The following is a 7,749-nucleotide window of genomic DNA, read 5'->3' on the forward strand; positions in this document are numbered from 1 at the left end:
TAAAGTTGGCCAAGAACCCAAAGTTCCATGATCGAACGAAGCACATCAATACAAAATATCGAACGAAGCACATCAATACAAAATATTGTCTGATTGAAAGAGAAAAGTTTGAAAGATTCAAAACGATGCTTGGACTCACCAACATCCTTTCAGATTAAGGGGGGGAATATTGGCACCTAATCATTGGGATTGGGTGAACACTTGTAAATAGTAAATAATGGAAAATTAAGATTCATCAGAAGGTGAAACCTAAGACTCATTCACTCACGTATATAACCATGAGTAATCTTAATGAATAAACACAATTCGTTTGAGGAGTTACTTCTTGGCCTCACAATGTCTAGTTATTTTTTAGATATATTAATTTTTTAATATATCTTACAATTAAATCTAAATGTATGTCACATTTATTGGCACATACATCAAAAGTATAAATTTAAGGTCATTTCTTTATAAGATGAAGTAAATTTAAATTATAACAAGTGAATTTTCAAAACATTTTTTATTTTAATTATTTTAACTATATACATTTTTTAATTATAACCTAAATTATTTTTTTATGTAGAGCATAAATTTTATTGCGTAGACTTATTCTACAACCCAACAAAGTATGATGTGTAAAAATATCTGTCTATCATAAATAAATAAATAAATAAAAATCTCAAAAATAAAAAATTTAAATAACTAGAAAACATTTAAAAAGAGTATTCATAAAAAAAAATTAAATAATTGTATAAATCATTGCATATGTAAAATCTGATATAATCCTAGCAAAATCTGATATAACCATAACTAAATGATTTTCACATTATTTTCAAGTACGCCCAAACCTCATTAATAAAATATTTACCTGCCAAATTTGAACAAAATGAGGTTGCCAAATAATTGTTATAGGATTCTTACAATTTATGGCAACACCGTTCTACAGTGTTCAATCTCCCAGTAAATTAAATCCACTAAGAAATCCCTAACTGGCTACAGCCTGCCAGATTTCCGAAGTTTAGATGGCCTTTTTCCATATTCTTCATCAGTTTCGCCACCATCGCCTCTGTAGCTGTGAGTACGCATCTTTCCTTTAACACTCACATTTTCATCCTCAGAGCTATTGCTCATCTCCAGGTTGGAAACATGCCGCCCAATAAAATTCCCACCCTCTCCACGAACACTGCGTATAAAAAACAAAAGATAAACTTCTTTATCTGCCACCACTTCCTCCTCAGACACAGGAGACACATTACAATCATTACAGCGATACCAGCGCCCATTTTCATCCTTCACATACGCATAGTAATGCCCAGAGTCCTGTGAAGATCCCTTATGAATAATGGTAGCGAACAGACTATAATCCAGCCGAGGCTCATGGTCTTCACCAATAACTTCCTTTGGTGACATAAATTCACCCAGTTCCAGACCTTTTGAAAAACTAATGGCACGCTCTATTTTCCCACCAGATGGGCTACACATAAATCTCTTGAGCTGAATTACCAGAACATTGGGAGGCCTGAAAATGGACATTTGCTTCCGGGCTTCTGTATAATTTTCGCATTTCTCGCAGTGGTAGAGATTATCCCCATCCAGAATTTGTTTAGCAAAATAACATGACAGTGCATTCTGCAACGATGTTACTTCTTCAGGTAACTCCAGGCTCACGTCCATAATATCGTCGCGCGTGATTGACAGGGTTCTGCAGGTCAAGCATTTCACTCGGCTCTGCAGCGTGCCGCCGAAGATTTTTTTAATAATGGTATCTGGTAATTCCCTTTGGTCATCCTCTGCGTCTCCATTTTGTTGCTTCGCCATTTCTACACAGACATCGTCGCAGACTCCGAGGACATGTGTCAGAAATTCGTGGGCGTCTTCTTGTCTTCCATGGGCAAAATGTTTTGCAAAAACGTGGAGCGAGTTTTTAAATGTTTGGGGAGAATCGATTGCGCAGGCGGTTTTGCGAGACCTGACGATGCGTCTCTCCAGCAGGCAGAATGGGCAGCCGCCATCGCCGTCTGAGGTGGACGAAAGAGTGCAAGAAGAAGAATGTTGTTGTCTGAGACAAAATTCTGCGAGGGGCGGAGTGTAAGTGAGACACTGCAGCACACTGTTGAGATAACAAGAATTGCCAAGATTCAAGAGCCCTGACGGTTGTTTCAGACGTTGACTTTGAACAGAACTTGAACTTGGTTGTTTCAGACGTTGACTTTGAGCAGAACTTGAACTTGAACGTGTACCGCAACTTCCACTTTCTTGTGGCCGGGCTAAGATTCTTTTCATCTTCATTTCTCTCCTGCTGCTCTTCAGGTCACCCACATTAAACTGAGACCAATGACAAGAAAAGTCTGAAATTAATTTGGTCCCAGAGTATATACATAAGCATTTCAGTACATTGAAGTGAGATCAATGACAAGAAAAAGTATCAAATTAGTTTGGTCCGAGAGTGTATATATAAGCATTTCACTTCATTGCCCTCACATTTTTTTTGAAGCCGACTTTTCTAAATTATTACTCACTCTTAAAATCGGCCCAAAATCTTGAATCAAAATTTTAATTTTTTTTTCCCCAAAAAAATAATATCATGAAATTGCCAAAGTGTAAGAAATGAAAAAAATCATTTTGAGATATTTAATATTTATGTATTTGCTTTTGTGATTCATCATGAATTAAGTAAAAGTCTTTTTATATAAATCACATAAAAGAAATTTTTTGCTTGAATCAACAAGTGAGATGCAGACCATGGCAAAGGGTTAAAGATTTAATATATGTCGAGTTTAGATAAATATATGATTAAGATGTAGTGATACAAGTTTATATATATATATATTGAATAATATTTTTGAATTTATAAATGGATATAATATTTTGAAAGTATCTTTCAATATGTATTGTGTAAACTACATAGTTTAAATTTGCAATTCTTATGTTTGTTAAATTTTAGACAAAATTAATCAAAAAAATATATTTTAAAAAATGACTAAAATGTAAAATAATAACACTGAAAAAATTTAAAATATTAAATTGTTTTAACAATAAAAAATATTTTTTAATTGCTTATAGTATATACATACATACATAGTTGACATTGAAATATTGTACTTGAGCATTGTAATATTTTATTTATGGATGTCAATGTCCATATTAAATTGTTTTTCAATTATTAATATATTTTTTAATATAAGTTATTGAGGCCTAATGGTTAAGAGCATGTGTTTCCTCCTAAGAGGTCACATGTTCAAAACCAGTGAGGCTCCAATTTGTTGTCTAGCTTGGTCGTGATCTTAAAATTACATGAAAATAATGTTATATAATAAAATAATTTATTTGTTCCTCACATTGAATAATTTTACTATCATTAATATTTTTTAATGCTTCACAATGAATTTATACACATATTTTCCAATTTGTTGTCTGGCTTGGTCGTGACCTTAAAATTACATGAAAATAATGTTATATAATAAAATAATTTATTTGTTCCTCACATTGAATAATTTTACTATCATTAATATTTTTTAATGCTTCACAATGAATTTATACACATATTTTCCTTATAAGGAAAGTATTTGAATTATTTTACTTTTAATTACTTTTCCCTTTTGAGGAGTTATGTATATAACAAATCAAATGAGTAGAATGACAATGTGATTTTGGATGTTTTATAATCCATTTAATTAAAACTAACCAAATATATATATTCATTTTTGTTTTTATTACAACTAATTGTTTTCTAATTGTGTGTATATATTTTTTTAAAAGAACATGTGTCACCTTTACTTTGAGCATAGACGGAATCACACATCACATTGAGCACAACTCAAATCACACTTCCCCCAAATATTAAGTTGTAGAATGTGAATATGCCTCTATCACAATAAAGTTGTTTATACATGTTTTATTTAATTGAAAGTTTGCACGTTTATTTTGGAATTGGGCAATCTTAATTTAATTATCAATCAACATAAAAGCTAGGGATTTAAAGACAATGGAATATTATGTATTATTTATAATAGTATACCTAAATTTAAGGTTGAGATTTATCTCCAAAGTAGTTAATCATTTTTTGCCCTTTTAATTAAATTGATTAATTAAAAAAAACATATTAAAAATATCCATAATAAAGTGGGGGTAAATCTCCATGGGCAGAAATCTTGTTCCATGTTTTTTCAAATGTGCATATGTTTTCCTCGATGGGGGTGTCTGAACACTTGGTAACGAGATCGGGGGCAGGTGGAGGTGGCGCTCCCACCCCATCGAATCTTGAGATAAATAAGAGGAGGGTGGTGTGGCATACCACTCCCTTCCACCCCTTCCCCCCTAACCCCCATGCACGAAGCATGTAAAGTTTCATATCGTCTGTTATGGTTGGTTGTATTCTAGAAAATTCATGTCTTGTTTCTATGTAAAGAAGCGAGTTTTTACGTCCTGTGAGTGTTTTTTCCCTTATGCAGGTAGGATTTCCCTTCCCCTTTCGATATTTGGTAGTTTGTGTTGCTTTGACAGCCATTTTATGATTCATAATGAAAAGTTGGAGTTTCTTGATTTATATTGGCATGCTGGAGGTTTTGTTTAGAGTGTGATTCACTCTGATATCAGCTCCTTGGTTCCCTGGGTGTGAGGGAGGTGGAACTCAGGAGGAATAAGGTGGAGACAATAAGGTAGAAGATGGAAATGACAGCGACTTCTTGGATGGTTGACGGGGTGCTAGGGGAGAATTCAAGCTTTGGGACACTAGCAGACTTGACCTTGGCTCTTCTTCATTGTTTTAAACTAGTAACATCTTTCTCTGGGCCTTTCGTATTTTTTACCTTGTCTTCTGTCTATTCTTGGTGCGTTGTGGGTTTTGGTAAAATGTATTTGAAGGAGCATGTTAGTTTTCTTTTGATTTGAGTTTGGGGCCCTTGTTTCCTTCACAGCTAGTTTATTATTAGGGATTTTTTACTCTTCGAATTCGTTATTGGATGCTCCCTCCTATGGATTTTTTTGGCGGCCTAGTTCTTTTTAGTTCTTCATATTGTTGTTATCCCTTGAGTCTATGTGGATAGCTCGACTGGTTAGTTGGTTTTTGACTTGTGGAATCCTCAAGGGGAAGTATTATTTCCCAATTCTCTGACTCTGGTATTCATTTATGAGGGTTGCTCTCTATTTGGGGTTTATGGAGTTGGTGGGATTTTTACTCTTGGCTCTGTGTTGGTTTTGTGTTTATTGTGTTCCTCATGCTACATCAATGGATGTGTGGTCATCGGGCGGCTGGTTGCCATGGCCGAAAAATCCAGTCACATGTCCAATTGCAGACCTAAGAGGTGGTGGCTACTTACTACTCGATGACCTCCCCAAGTACTCTAGAGGATATTCAACAGGTTGAGAATCATGGCTATCAATATCACTAGGTCTATTCAGATTCATAGTTGTTAGAGGAGATGTATAGATAGCTTCCCCACTCTATTCACACCAAGGGAAGAAGGAATCGATGCATGCATTCTATAATTCTTCATTGGCAGTTAAAGGCCATGATAGGAAGAGTTTTAAAGGAGAAGCACAAGGAATAGAACAACATTATTTATTTCCTAAATGATATTCAGTGGAATCAGTGGAAAAAATAGGCATTCCTTGACATATTGGAAGCATGCTTAGCTCACATGGAAAGTCATATTCAATGTGAGTTTAAACCCTCAATGTCACTTGTCTCAAGTGTAAAGGATTTGGCTCCTATGACATCATCAGACACTTGGTTTGGTTATCATGTTTTAGATTTCTCATAGTAGTCTCATTTTGGTTTTATGCTATATTTGGATAAGTGTTGTTCCTTGTTTTATGTAGATACTTGAATTTTCTCATACTAGATTTCCCATGTGGTAACATGAGGCTTGTATATTTTTATTATGGGTGATATGATTTAGTTTTGAATGCAATGCAATTAACTTAGAAAAACCACAGTTACCGATCAAATGAGAACTCTACCGACTACCTTTTTTTTGAGGTAGCAAAAAAATGACCCGATTTTGAAAAATGTTGTATTAGAATATGCCTTTTTTTAACATATTTTTGACACTTTAAATTTTCTTGTGTATCAAGTATGAACATTTTTTTAAATGTTAGTGATTTTCACGCTGATTTTGAAAAGTGTTGATACACCATCAAACCCCTTTTTTAGAGGGCTTATTTTTACACTTTGAATTTTATAATATCTTCTTCTTCTTATTCCCCGAGATATTTGTTTTTAAGTTTTTTTTAGGTTTGTGTTTTTTGTTTTTTTTTCTTGCAATTTTTTTTGTAATGAAATCTTTATTCTTTTGCATAGTAAAAAACAAGGGTTAATATTTTAAAGTTAGGAATTTCTATATATTTAAGTATTTTTAATTAATATTTCAATGCTAGTCACTAGTTTTAAACATTTGATAAAATAATACACATTTGAGACTTTTTTTTGTTAAAAATGACATGTCAAATAAAATATTTTTATGGGAAAATTTTAACAAAAAAACATTAAAAAACTTAACAAAAGAAAAAAAACTTTTTTTTTACGAATTTTATGTCAATTAATAATAATCACAACTATTTAACAAAAAATAGTGATTCACATAAAAAATAAAGTGAAAATCATATAATGCAAATATTAAACATATAACAACAATAGTTGAATACTTATTCTTCTCATAAAATCTCAAAGTCAAATTAAAAGTACAACTAATGAATATGTTCTCAAAACCAATTTGATTTGAAGCATAACTTATTTTAATAATCAATAATATCATATTAATCTATGTATCATCATCTCTAGAGTTTCATTATTGACTTATTCCATAATAATTTTTTGTTTTAATTTTGTCATTTTCCTCTTCTAATGGATCTTCGATGTCTGCAAATCTCCCAAAGTATCATTTTCCAATCATTCCATCAAATGGTGGTCCAGGTTCCTTTTCCTTTTTTGCCACACGTGAATTAGTAAAATCCACTTTCCTCAGATCAACTTATTACATCGCATCTGGAAGAAATTGAAGAGCATTAATTCTTTATTGAATAAAACTACATTGTAGTGACTCTTTTTCAATGGAAATGTAAATTCTTTCTTTTTGTAGGAAACATGCTAGCGTTGTACCTAATCATCAAGCACAAAATAAATAATTAAGTAAATTAGTATAAACACATAAAAATTAAATAAGAAAATATTGAAATTCAATTTTATATAATAAAACTTACATGAACCTGAGAATAAATCCAAAACTCAATCTCCTTCATTTGAACAGAAATCTATAAGATAATTAATCAATCTCTGTGGTTTTTTATAAATTCTATCTACCTCTCCTTTTGCATCTTTATCCTTATATGTTAGTTTTATTACGACAACATCAAGAACCAATATGTGGTTATGACTCTTTCCATCTACTCTATTTAGAAGAATATAATTATAGCTATCATCTGTTGTCCAACATTTAACATGAATGAACTCACAATCACTTATAATTGGTTAATTTTTGAAACCAACAAGATTTGAATTTTTCGAATAACATGACATAGTAAAAGTTCAATTAACTTGTATATAATAAAAAAGATAAAAATAAAAAATAAAAAAATAACATTAATCAAATATACAATTTCAATGCCTTACCATGTAATTTGCATCCTTGAGTTTGTTTTTTTCCTTGAAGCTTGATAATAACATTGCAAATTGTGTCTGAATGAATATTACAAATCTCCAAAGTGATAATGTTGTAAACTTCTTGAAAGCTTGTAACCTTTATTATTAAAAGCTTGATAAATATAAGG

At 31.9% G+C, this 7,749-nt stretch overlaps 1 pseudogene; it reads right to left on the minus strand.

Annotated features, from left to right (window-relative positions):
- Positions 1-975: 975 nt before the first annotated feature.
- Positions 976-2,271, minus strand: LOC149203628 (ubiquitin carboxyl-terminal hydrolase 25 pseudogene; annotated as a pseudogene).
- Between the last annotated feature and the right edge of the window lie 5,478 nt (positions 2,272-7,749).

The sequence above is a fragment of the Pinus tabuliformis genome, chromosome 2_1, assembly GCF_031772625.1.
Source record: "Pinus tabuliformis cultivar Carrire ecotype Pingquan chromosome 2_1, CPIR1, whole genome shotgun sequence".
In the NCBI taxonomy this organism is placed as follows: domain Eukaryota; kingdom Viridiplantae; phylum Streptophyta; class Pinopsida; order Pinales; family Pinaceae; genus Pinus; species Pinus tabuliformis.